Raw genomic sequence first — 14,283 nt, forward strand, 5'->3', positions numbered from 1 at the left:
GAGGATTTCGATCACAGGTAGGTACTTAATTTTTAGATTTTTCTAGAATTATTTGGTATATTTGCATGATTTTTAGTATTTAATTGGATTTAGTTGAAAATTAAATATGTATGCTCAAAATCATGATCTCCATGAGTGTTTCGAAAATAAAATATATACTAAATGAATTCCAAAATTGATGAAATTTCGTGGGAAACTAATATGATACCAGTACATTCTACCATGAAATTTTGAGAATTTTGAGAATTTGTTTGGTATATTATTTTATGCTTTCTTTGAAATTTACCAGCTTTTGGAGGAATTGTTACTGACATCAGATCACAACTAAAATTCTTAAAATTTTTACAGTAGTCTTCAATCTCACATTTCTAGTTACTGTAAAAGTTTCAAGTGATTTGGATCTGTTTTCATATGGGATGTAGGGTTAATTCATAATCTGGTCTGAAAATTAAAAAATCTGAAACTGATAGTAAATGGTTTCCAAAATTCATGAAAATTTCTCAGTATGTTATTTTTACTTATGTCTTATTACTGTAGAAATTTCATTGAATTTAGATTCATATTTCTAGTGGTTTCTGTGTTATTTGTGCAATCTGGTCAATCAATTGTTAAATCGAAATTAAATATGAGCTTAATGTAAAAATCTGTAAAACTCTTTCCGTAAGCTACATTTCATCATATCTTGCTGCTGTAGAAATTTCAACTCATTTCGAATTCGTTTGCTACAATTTCACTTGTAAAATCACTCATATGTTTAAAATTGATAAAATTCATTGAAAATCCGAAATTAATTGAAAATCATCTGAATATTTCTAAAGAACCTTAAATCTCTGTCACACATTAACTCCTTAATCCATTGAAACAGAAATCTTAGGATCATTAGAATTCCCTGGAAAAATGGTCAGTGCATCCATAATCGTATCCCAATTGCAACCGATCTTTGACAATTTGAATACTTAAGCTATAGCATGTTGTTGGCTCCGAGGTTACTGTCCACGGAAATCCTGAGATATGCCAGGCAATAAGATGTTATAACCTAAGTATTAAATTGCGCAAGGAAAGAACGCACGATTCCCTTCCTTGGATGCTATTCTGGGCCGAAATTGGTGAACCCTAGAACCATTGGTAATCCTCAAGTGTCCATAAATCGAAAATCCATGAAATCTGAAATTAATTAACTTCAAGAATTTGAATTGATTTGTCTCGAGTCTCCCGGAACCATTGGATTATGGTTTCCAATCTAAGAATCATTAGAGCCCAATTTAGGAACACTAGTGTTGTGTCGTGTCCTAAGTTTTAGGGAGTCCTAGAGTTAGGAGTCCAGCCTCATCACGGACGCTTGCTATGTATAGCAACCGTACCATAGGTCTAGTTACACTAGTCACCTCATCTTTCCCTAAGACATGCCTAGTAGACTAGGATGTAGGCTAACCTGCATTAGTCTAAGGGACAACTTGCATTTAGATAAGAATCATATAGCATCTTCGATGAAATCCTAAGATAATAAAATCCTCAACTTGAATTAAACAACTTCTCTTAAAACTGTTGAAACAGTCAATCCCGTCTAGGTCGGTGTCTTAGTTGAGTTAGGCATATGTAGCTTAGCTTAGGTGCACCGAACTACGTCGACTCTGATCCCAGTGAGGCTTGGGTACGTAGGCAGCTTGGATGTCTGACGGCATACCACCCGCGAGTCGGCACCACAACAAATTGTGGTGTTTTGTATATTAATTTTCTTGTAAATACTTAATCAAATCAGTTAGGGTTTTCCATGAAATTAGAATTCTAGGAGAACTTTCACTTAGAATGAATCCAGACAAATTAATAAATCAAGATACACATCTAGGATTCACATTGAAATTAGATTCTAGGATGCATGTCACTTAGTTCGCACATTAACATAGAGTTGAATGAGCCATTTAAAATAAATTTAAAAGAGTTAGCTTTTGGAATCGAAGACCGATTATCGGACAAGAATGGTGCATGTGGTGGATAACTCCCCATACCTTCCATTCTCGTAACCAGGTAGCGAGTCTAGATTTCTGGTTAATTATGGGTCCTAGATCCCACATCTAGGTGGCGACTCTGTCAGTCTCTTTCGTGTGGAATTCGGATTGCCTTAGTGATCCCAAGTCCACAGGAAAGACGAATTCAAATCAATATTAAAATGCACACGCCAATCGCGTGGGAACGAGAGACCAAAGGAGAGCGCGCGGCGGCTCGCGCCCCACGCCCCTCTCGCGGGATCATGTCCCACAGTCACACATAGGGTGTAGGGTCCACTTGAATTAGTTAGGGCATATAGGGAGTCCTAAAAATTACCATTCACTTGAACCTAAGTAACGACACAAGAAGCTTTAAAAACTAGTCAGGTCTAGTTGATCGAGTCTAGGATAGCGGTCCTAGAGGGTTAGGCATTGTAGTTTAGCATAGGTCGCCGAACTATGTTGACCTGATTCTTCCCGAGGCCGGGATACATAGTGCAGCTAGGATGGATGGCCATCCTGGTCCGCGTCAATTATCGCATTAGAGTCTAGGGTTTGTCCTATTGTATGTTTTGCTGTATTTTCTTACTTTCCTGTACAGATCCTATACCTTTAGCTGTGGCATGCATGTGTTTGTCCACCAGAACATAGACACCAATTAGGCATGACACTCATAACCTAGCTATTCTTAGGTGGCATGTCTTTCATTTCCCTTTGTGTGTGCTTCTTATTCATCTCCGAGACATGCATGATTAGCTAGACGTTATCTCGGGGATATTCGTTCCCATTTCACATGATTTTCGCCCAAAATTCTTCAAAGTTAATAATAAATGGCATAAGAGACAAGGTGCTTGCACTTCGGCGAATTGGGGGCACCTAACCCCTTCCCCATTCGTCATCCGGCACGGACCTTTTGTATCTCTGGTTATCTGTTGCGACAGAGCACAGCATGGGATCCAGGGCATACTTCCTTGGATGATGACTCTTTCTTTGGTTAAGGTGCGTCTCGAATCCGGGCTGGTCCCCGAATCGAGAGGTATCTCACTTTACATCGTCGCTCATGCTGTGAGGGGCACTCTTTCGAGAGTTCCTTGGTGGAGCTCTCCTTCACGTGGATGATCCTGAGACTCGCGTGGGGGCACGTCCCCCCGCCTCTCTCACGGATCGGGGTCCACAGATTGGCGACTCTGCTGGGGATCTTGTGAAACATTGCCTAACTCTGTAAAAATGTAATTTTAATTAATTTTGAAGAAATTTGGGTCAAAACCAAGTTAAATGGGAACTTTATCGTTAGAAATCCAGGGGCACCAAGTAGGTGCGTAATTAAAACAAGGGATTCACACACTGCACAATATGCATTGTCATATTTTTTATTTCTTTCATTGTCTTTCATTGTTTTTCATTATTAGCTCCACGGGATAGATTCAATGCGTGCCCGACTGGGATGTTATTACACCCTGATGGTACTGTTGAATCTATTTCCAAGCTATGCGCCGGTGCTGCAGCCGTAGACATTGGGCGTACTTTTGTCTACAGCAGCCGATGAGCAATGAAGCATACTATGTATAACATGGGGCGTACTTGTGTTATACGTATTAAGTATGGTTCATACGCATAGTACCCGATAGATTGAGTCTGGAGCCCTACTTTGTTTTATATATTATGTATATACTTACTGACTTAGTGAAACCCAACTAGGAAGTACCCGTGTTTATATAAGTATATTGCATTCATATAGGGTCGAACATGTGTTGCTTACACATGTGAAGCCTAGAGTTAGGAGCTTTGTCCCATTTGTAGACTAGGGTAGCTCATTTTACATGGCTACAGCACGGTCCTAGTACACTCATCAGTCTGTCTTGAGTCGAGACTTCCTTGACTCCGCTAGATTAGGTTTAGGGCTGGTGCCCTTGGTTAGGATATATGTATATGTGTATATACCTATATATACTGATTATGTATATTAGGGTTTTCCTCTTAGTTAGAGTTCCTTCTTGATTTCAATCGGTGGTACCCATTCCTTACTTAGATCTAGATCTAGTCAGTAGCTCATGATCGCCATTACCTTGGCCATGATTTGTCCTTTGATCTGTTGATTATAGGAGTTTCTCCGTTGTCATACATTCCCATCTGCAGTCAGTCATTCATTAGATTATCTTTCTCTAGTGACCAGGTTTCGTTTACCGATTGTGAGCTTATCTTATTACTGTCAGTTGAGTAGTAGCATTCTTACTGAGAGTCTTATACTACTATTCTTCCCATTTACATACCCTTTAGTGGAGCTGTGGGAATCCTTTGTATAGCCGTTATGCTGTCGGATTTTATCCAGAACCTTTTGAGCATGACCGCTATTTCTTAGAGTTAGAAAAATCCTGAGTTTACCTTACTTTCTTGTCTAGCGCCGTTATGCTGCCGAATTTTATCCGGAACATTTCGAGCATGACCGCTATTTCTTAGAGTTAGAAAAATCCTGAGTTTACCTTACTTTCTTGTCTAGCGTCGTTATGCTGCAGGATTTTATCCAGAACATTTCGAGCATGACCGCTATTTCTTAGAGCTAGGAAAATCATGAGTTTACCTTACATTGACTTTCTTGTCTAGCGTCGTTATGCTGCAGGATTTTATTCAGAACATTTCGAGTATGACCGCCATTTCTTAGCGTTAGTTAAACCATGAGTTTACCTTATCTCGACTCTCTTGTCTAGCCGTTATGCTGTTGAATTTTTCGTAAAATATTTTTTAAGCATGACTGCTATTCTTCAGAGTCAGTTTTCCTTGTCTCGATTCCCATGTATAGCCCCAATTTAGCTTAAACCCATTTTTAGTGAGAACTTCTGGTTTGATCAGTTGTATTTACATCCTTTTAGTCTCACTAGGTTAATGGCATGTACGTGTCGCTCTTGTGGTCACAATTTATTCGTTACCCTCTGATTGTTTATCTAGTCTTTCGTTGTGTCATAGATTCAATTTGTATATCTATTATTCATTAGATATATGTTTGTTTGTATACCTGTTTCACCTCGAGATCTAGCCGATAGCTTATCGCTGTCCCTATGGCCATGGTCTACCATTCTGATCCTCTTGATCGTAAAGTTGTTGGTATTCAGCACCAGATTTAGATCCGGTTTATGACCTACTTCTGTCATCTTATGGCCGTGGTCTATTTTTCTGATCTATTGTTTACCCCTCATCTTTGATGAAAAATTCATTGTCATAGACGGTATCCTTTTCATAAAATTGATTGCCGAGTTAGCCTTGTCATTTGTCTGCGCATAGTTATTCCTATTCCTTCCTGATTTTTGTCCTATTTGAATGATAGGTCTGATCATGGCGAATAATTTGTTAGATAAATGGATAGCGGAGACTGTTAAATCTTTCCCGTTAAGATGTGAAGAAAGAAGTGTGGTTGAGCATTTTATCGGTTCATTTACCCATCTGAATAGTCGCGGTATAGATTGGAACTTTCTTCAAGCAGTTGTTGGATTTTGGGACCCTGTTTTCCATGTCTTCTGATTTGGGTCTTTTGAACTTTGTCCTATATTTGAAGATTGATGTGCCTTGTTAGAGCTTCCTCCTGGGGGACTTTGGATCCGACCTTCGAGCATAGACTCCCCTCATGATCCTTTTTGCAGATTATTCGAAAATAAGATTGTGAAAACTCTGCATTGCTTAACAGAGAAAATGTGCAATTTCAGACCCTCATTGAGTTGTTTTCCAAAAACGTCGATCCTACTGACTCTCGTTTTCAGGAATGTCGACGTAATGCCCTAGTCTTTGCTGTCTTTGCACGCCATGTCCTTCGCAGAGACTCTAGTGCCGCCCCTTTCACTTTGCTGACGATAGTAGATCAGATAAATGAGGGGAGAAATCCTGTCCCTACAATGCTAGCCGAAACCTTTTATGGTTTAGACCTTATTGCTAGTAAGAAGGTGCAGGATAATTTTTTCGGATGTGCTAAGCTGTTATATGTGTGGCTATGTGAGAAGCACACTATCCTTCAGCCACAAAACAGCATTGAGTACACTCTTAAGGGTTTTCATTCTTGGAAGACAAAGATTAAGCAACCCCAGCTTAATGAGTAGCACCATTGGCTGCAGAATGTAGGGGAAGACCAATTTTATTGGGTGAGTCAATCCTGTCCAAGAATTATCACCAGCACTTACCCATACTCATTTGTCTATCTTATGGGTTTAGAAAAATCATCTTTTTATGCACCTTTGTGTTTCCCTTGCCAGATTAATGCACGCTCTTGTACTGAAGACCTTACTCCTGATCTCATTGCATCCATAGTAGCTGCTTGGAGAGACAAAATCACGGAGAGGAGATCTGCTTTCGCGTCTAACCTTCGGAAGGCGGGAATATCTGGAGGGCCTGCAAACTGAAAAGCTCGGATTGGTGAACCATGAGTATTTTCGGCATGAGATTATCATTTCTTTACCGTCTTCATTTGTTTTACTTGAACATAATCAAAGTCAAAGATTGTAACCCCGGTCTCATTATAGATGAAAATATAAAGAAAATAATTTTACTTGATACATGTTATAAACAGTTGGCGATTCAAAGTTTCATCAATTTTTACGTTGCCAGTCGTTGTCGTTGTAACCTGTCTTGATATAATCAATGCAAAGTGTGTTTCTTTTCTTTTCTCTCTATTTGTGGAAGCTGTCTGATTTCAATTATCAAATGTGCAATCTAACTTATTAACTTCCATTCATGAGTCTTAACGGGACATCATCGCTCCCAAGAAAGTCAATTCAAAATCGGCCTGGTCCCGTCAGTCTTCAGATTCCAGGCTGAGTAGACTTTCTTTTTCCCCAGAATCCTTTACTTCTCCTGCGCCACTTCTCCTTGGTCTTCCAGAGATTCTTTCACCCATTCCACTTGCATCTGAATCAATGGAAGGGACCAGAAACAACAGTCCTGATACGAATGAGATGATGAAGGCTATTCTTCTTCAGCTGAATGCCATGAAGGATGATATAGCCCTCTCTGACCAAATTGAGAAGCTGACCCGGGATATGGAAACCATGAAGTGCCAAGGTCCCAAAAAGTTGGATATGTCTGAATTCATGATAGCTCAAGGGGTCGTACTTCCGCCCAAGTTCAAAATGCCAGACTTTGACAAATACGACGGAATGGGGTGCCCTCGTAGCCATCTCAAGTCTATCCTTCCCCTGTTACAGCAGCACGGCTTGTCCCTAGAACAGATTGCTCTGGTGTTCCCTAGAACGTTAACCGGTACAGCCAAGAAGTGGTTTCCGCATCTGAAGCCAGAAGAAATTAGGAACCTTGAAGGTGTAGCTAAGAAGTTTGTCCAGCAATTCTCCATAGAAGAGGGGATTGACGTGACAAAGAGGGACCTAAAATCGCTGAAGCAAGGACCCAATGAGACATTTACTTCCTTCATTCGGCGATGGAGGAGAAAGGCAGGGAAAATGACCAACAAGTTACCGGATGAAGATCTGATCAAAATTGCTGTCAAGAATATTTCCCCTTTTTACTTTCCTCATATGTCGATTCAGTACTTCAATGGTTTTGATCACCTGATCAAGACCGGGACGAGAATCGAAGATATATTGGCTAAGGGCAGCCTGACAACTAGGGCCTCCACCTTAGATGTCAGAGAGGGAAAAAGGCCTATGGCGCCTCCGAAGGAAGTTAACAATATGAATACTGCTCGTCCAGTTAGGAAAGAAGGTCCCGAGGGAGGCCGTCCGGAGAGGAACGAACCCAGGCAATTCACTCCTTTACCGTATTCCCTGTCTGTAGCTCTCAAAAAGCTGTTGAGGGGCAAGAAGATCACTCTGCTAGAACCCCAGGAAGCCCCTAATCCTCTCCCAAAATATTGGAGGAAAGATCAGTACTGTGAATATCACCAGAGTGTTGGGCATTTGACTGATAGATGCATGGCACTAAAGCATAAGATCCAGAATAAGATTGAGGCAAAAGAAATCGCGGTGGAAGCTCTTCCTAATGTCACCAGGAATCCATTGCCAACGCATGCTATGCCTCCTCCAAATGTCTATGCTATTCTCACTGAAGAGGTTGCCCTGGATCATTCCCGTATATGTGCCGTTATTTCTGATGAGCCGTATATCTTGAGATGGGAATCCGATGATGAGGAAGTCGAATGCAAAAAGCCTTATGTCTTGTCCTCTACGCAAGAAGTTGGGGAATCCTCTGAATGTCCTTATGTCCTCAGATTCGAGGGGGAGGAAGAGAAAAGCGAAGTCCCATATGCCCTTAAGCTTGAGGATGAGGACTTGCTGCTGTTGAACGATCCTTGTGATGAGGTTCGCCATGTTACCCGTGGTGGACGTGTCTTTAAGCCTCCTGAGTTGAGAGCGGAGAATCCCGCTGAGATTGCCAGAGCAGCTGAAAACCAGAATCAGAGATTGAGTCCTGAAGAAGATGAAGACATTTTGTTGAAGCAGCTTAGTAAGATTCAGGCGAATGTTTCTATCTGGGGTCTGTTGATGTCGTCGCCTAAGCACCGTCAAGTCATACTTCGTGAATTGAACACAGCACAGGTGTCCGTTGATATAACCCCTGATGAGCTGGTTGGACTCGTATCTATGGCCAGAGCAGCTATGACCGTGTCTTTTTCTGATGAAGATCTGACTCCAGAAGGTAAGAATCATACAAAATCTCTCAGAATTACCGTCGTGTGCAACAAGAAGAAGGTTCTGGAGGTTTTGGTCGATAACGGGTCAGCCCTGAATGTGTGTCCTTTGAGCACCACTACTGCCTTGGGGTTTGGGCCAAATGACTATATTCCGTCAGAGCAAGGGATACTGGCTTACGATGGGACCAAGAGAGATGTCATCGGAACTCTAGTCACCGAAATTGAGATTGGAGGTGAAATGTTTGACGTAGAATTCCAAGTTCTAGATATCAAGACCTCCTTCTTTCTCCTTCTCGGCCGACCTTGGCTTCACAAAGTCGGAATGGTTCCTTCCACTGTCCATCAGAAGCTCAAGTTCATCAAGAATAACAGAATTATCACAGTTAGAGGGATCCAGAACCAGAGGTCGGACAGATTTCCCAAGAGCAGATCGGTTCAAGTACCATAGATGTCAGTCTGACTTGGTTTTCGCTTGAAGTTTCGACCATCACTATGGAAGAAGCTATGAGCGAAGAAATTTTGTTTATGTCCAGTGCAAATGCGCAGGTAGCACGAATAATGCGCAAATATGGGTATATTCCTGGAACTGGTCTAGGGAGAAATCTGCAAGGTTTAACTGAGTGGCCGGAGCTGAAGGTCGCGAACAATCTGTTTGGGTTAGGATATGAACCCACCCGAAAAGAGATCAGGGAAAGGAAGCAGTACATGCTGAAGTGGGCAGAGCTGCGTCGTCGGGGCCTAGAGCTGCCTATGGGACCATTCAGTCTGATGATGAACGATAATTACAGGAAAGAAGGAGCTGATCACCCGTTCTATGGTTTCCCCGAGCCGTGGTTTGATGAGTCTAGGAAAGAGCTGCCAGGTTTTGAAATCTTTTTCGCTGATGAATTGCCAGATGAGTACTTCCATGGGCAGATTACAGCTGTCAAAAAACAGGAATCTGATTGGGCTGAGAACTTAGAGCCGCGCCTTCTAGACTCCCTCTTCGAGGTTGAGGCACCGGTCATTGCCATGATCGGAGAAGATGCGCACATCCTGAACCCTAAGGGCCGAATTACCCCAGCTGAGGTACCCTTTGATAACTGGACCTCTCAGGTCATTCCTCATTTAGTTCTTCAGTATGGTCATGGTCCTCCAAAAGAGTCTAAAGTTTCTAAATATGTGTCTGTTTCCGAGTCGAATATAAAGTCTGTTATTTCTAACAATTCTTTGGATGCAGGTACCTTAGGAAGCTTAGACATTCCTGGTGTAGATGGAGAGTCCTCCGGTATAGATGCTGTCTATAAAGATGAGTTCGTTATAGAATATATCACATATACCACAAAGTCTATACACAGTCCAGTTGAGTCAGGTGTCAACATTTCAGTTGGCGATACAAACATTTCTTTTGAGCATACTGTAAAGGCTGCTGTGGGCCAATTGATCAACGATGTAAATTTTGATTCTATGAATGAAGTAAAAGACTCGTTTCAGTATCTTTCTGTCTCTATTTCTGCTTCTCAAATTGATAAAACTAATAACAATGATAAAAACTCCCCCTCTTATGAGGATGCCGACGAAACTCCCCCTGAGATCAAACACATGATTACTCAGGAGGAGCAGCGTCGAGCTAAACCACTTGAAGAAGAAATTGAAACTGTCAACATAGGTGATGAAACCTTAATCCGAGAAATACGGATTGGCAAAACGTTATCCCCGGAGGAGCGTGAAGAATTAATCACTTTGCTTAAGGATTTCAAAGAAGTTTTTGCTTGGTCCTATGATGACATGCCGGGATTAAGCGAAGACATCGTCTAGGATCGTCTTCCCCTAATCCCAGGTGCCAAGCCCAAAAAGCAAAAACTTCGAAAATTAAAACCAGAATGGGAATTGAAAGTCCATGATGAAGTCAAAAAGCTATTAGATGTGGGCTTCATTCAAGTGGTTGAATACGCAGAATGGCTGGCTAACATAGTACCGGTGCCCAAGAAAGACGGAAAAGTCAGAATGTGCGTGGATTTCAGAGATTTGAACAAGGCGAGTCCCAAGGATGACTTTCCTTTGCCGAACATTAGTCTCCTGGTGGATAATACAGCTGGTCATGCTTTGTTATCCTTTATGGATGGGTTTTCCGGATATAACCAGATCAAGATGGCCCCTGAGGACATGATAAAAACTGCGTTCACCACTCCATGGGGAACATATTGCTACAGAGTGATGCCGTTCGGGCTGAAGAATGCTAGGGCAACCTATCAAAGGGCGGCTACCACCTTATTGCATGACATGATTCACAAAGAGGTCGAAGTTTACGTCGATGACATGATTGTTAAATCTAAGACTCGAGCAGAGCATGCCGTAGTCCTAAGGAAGTTTTTTGAAAGGATCCGGAAGTATAAGCTTCGCTTGAACCCGAGCAAGTGTGTATTCGGGGTCACTTCAGGGAAGTTGTTGGGGTTCATGGTTAGCGAAAGAGGAATCGAGGTAGATCCTCAAAAGATCAAAGCAATCCAAGAGATGGAGCCGCCGAGGACCGAAAAGCAGATCCATGGTTTCCTGGGAAAGGTTCAGTACCTAAGAAGGTTTATAAATCAGTTGACAATGATGTGTGAACCCATCTTCAAGCTGCTGAAGAAAAATTCTCCGAAGAAGTGGAATGATGTGTGTCAGGAAGCATTTGAGAAAGTCAAGCAGTGTCTAACTTTGCCTCATGTCTTGTCACCAGTTATTCCGGACCAGCCACTGTTGCTGTACCTATCTGTCACTAATACAACTATGGGTTGCATGTTAGCCCAGCAAGACCCTGAGTCGAGGAAAGAAAAGCCTATCTACTACATCAGCAAGAAGATGTTAGAGTACGAAATGAAATATTCCGTCTTGGAAAAGACTTGTCTGGCACTGGTTTGGGCAACTCAGAGGCTTAGGCATTACCTGTTATCGACCAGGGTTCTCTTACTTTCACGGATGGATCCGTTGAAGTACTTGTTCGAGAAGCCCGCCCTCACTGGGAGAACATCCAGATGGTTGCTGCTATTGTCTGAATTCAACATCACCTATGTGACCCAAAAATCGGTTAAAGGGCGTGTGATAGCTGAGCAGTTGGCTGATGCGCCTGTGGATGAGAATGCAGTTCTGACGGCAGATTTTCCTGATGAAGAGATCATGGCTATAGAAGATGAGGTCCCAAGCACCAGATGGTTGATGTATTTCAATGGTGCTGTGAACAACCGAGGTCAAGGGGTTGGGGCAGTGTTGATATCTCCGAAGAAAGAGTACATCCCCGTATCCATCAAATTGCAGTTCAAGTGTACCAACAATGAGGCCGAATATGAGGCTTGCATTGCTGGCCTCAAAGCAGCCTTGGCTTTGCATATTCGAGATATAGATGTTTTCGGGGATTCAATCTTGATCATTTGTCAGATCAATGGTCAATGGAAAACAAAAGAGGATAGATTGATCCCATATCACACGTATCTGGATTCTCTGGTCAAGAGATTCAAGAATGTTACATTCACTCATCTGTCAAGGACAAGAAATCATTTTGCGGATGCTTTGGCTACACTAGCCTCAATGCATCTCTGCATCAATGGAAGTCCAGCCTCTAGCAGTGCGGTTACAATGGGCTCCAGCGCATGTGAACGCTATAGAGATAGCAGCCCGATGTCCAGATGGAAAGCCCTGGTACACTGATATAAAGAATCTCATTTTAGGCCAAGGGCACCCCCCTGAAGCGTCAGGAAAAGAGCGGAGGTCTCTCCAGAAGTTGGCGGCTAACTTCATTATCTGCGGCAATGAGCTCTTCAGGAGGTTATTTGATGGAATCCAGCTTCTTTGTGTAGATGAAGATCGAGCAGCTAATCTCATAGAGCAGACGCATGAAGGAGTCTGTGGGCCTCATATGAACGGGAAGATGCTGTCGAGAAAGATCCTGAGACTTGGGTACTACTGGCCAAACATGGAAGCTGACTGCTTTGCATTCGAAAAGAAGTGTCATAAATGTCAGGTTTATGCCAACCTCATTCATGTGCCACCTTCTGAGTTACATTCTGTGACTTCGTCGTGGCCGTTCTCAGTCTGGGGAATCGATATTATTGGAAAGGTGTTTCTGAAATCTTCAAGCGGGCATGAGTACATCCTGGTAGCCATCGATTACTTCACTAAGTGGATCGAAGCCGCATCCTTCGCATCGCTGACTTCAGCCTCAGTTGCCAAATTCATTCGAACGAATATCATCTGCAGATATGGGGTACCGCATGAGCTGATCTCAGACAATGGATCACACTTCAAGAAAGAAGTGGTACACCTATGTGAGGAGTTCAAGATCAAGCATCACAAGTCCTCACCATACAGGCCTCAGACAAATGGAGCTGTCGAAACTGCAAACAAGAACATCAAAACCATCATCAGTAAGATGACAGAGACGTACAGGGACTGGTCAAATAAGCTACCATATGCTCTGTGGGCTTATAGAACGTCGATCAGGGCCTCTACGGGAGCTACGCCATATTCATTAGTGTATGGGATGGAAGCGGTCCTACCAGTTGAGCTGAGAATTCCTTCGTTAAGGGTAATGATAGAAGCTGATCTGCTAGAATCAGAGTGGGCAAGGGCCCGATATCAGGAGTTACAGATGATTGATGAGATGAGGCTTAGAGCTCTGTACCATGTCCAGGGATATCAGCGTCGAATTGAGAAAGCCTTTAACAAGAAGGTGAAGATCAGAGATCTCCAGAAAGGTGACCTCATTTTGAAATCCTACAGGGCACCAGTCTATGATCCCTGAGGAAAGTTAACACCAAACTGGTCGGGTCCTTACACTGTCGATGAAGTCCTGCCTGGAAAAGCCTTCAGACTCCTTGATCAAAATGGTGAAAAACTAACAGAACCCACAAACCTTGATCAACTTAAAAAGTATTATGCCTAAGACACCAGGAGGCCGCCCTTGGTCGATCTGAGCTTCAAATCCAAAAATCCAAATGAAAAAAAAAAAGAGAAGGGAAAAGTCAAAGACCGTTTGCAAACCCTTTGAGCCAATAAGCAAAATCAAAATTTATTTGTCACCCTCAAACCAGGGGCATCTTTTATGACTTACGCCATAAAAGATGCAAAGCCTGAACTACGCCGTGACCTGATCCCTTTCCACAGGGTACGTAGGCAACCTGACAAAGTCGGGTTCGGTCAAATCTTTCAAAGCTGTTGAAAAGAAAAAAAAGAGAACTTTAAAAAAAAAAAAAAGAAAAGAAGTCAAATCAAAGCAATCTCAACCCAAAGACCCCAATGGGCGAACTACGCGGACCTGATCCTCACTCTTTGGAGGTACGTAGGCTATCTGGAAGGGTCCAGATTCGGTCCAGTCAATGCAAACACCCTGATCCAATTCCTTCGAACCCTAACCCACCTAGAAGTCCTCCTGGTGTGATAAGGCAAAGGTTTGTGGAGAAGCAAAAAAAAGAAAAAAAAATATGGAGTCTAAGACCTGCTAGACTGAAAACCTGAAAGGGCGGTCTAGGCAAAAGTTAGGTTCATTCACCCGCTAAGCTGAAAACCCGAAAGGGCGGCTTAGGCAAAAATCAGGGTGCGGAGCCTGCTGGATGGAAAACCTGCAAGGGTAGGCAGTCAAGGCAAAAATTAAGGCAAGCGGTCCGCCAGATTGAAAACCCAAAAGGGCAATCTGGTCATGGCAGTGACTTCTCACGA

This window comes from Tasmannia lanceolata, unplaced genomic scaffold (assembly GCF_043159265.1).
Source record: "Tasmannia lanceolata isolate RefF3 unplaced genomic scaffold, GAP_Taslan_0.1 ptg000012l, whole genome shotgun sequence".
Taxonomy (NCBI): domain Eukaryota; kingdom Viridiplantae; phylum Streptophyta; class Magnoliopsida; order Canellales; family Winteraceae; genus Tasmannia; species Tasmannia lanceolata.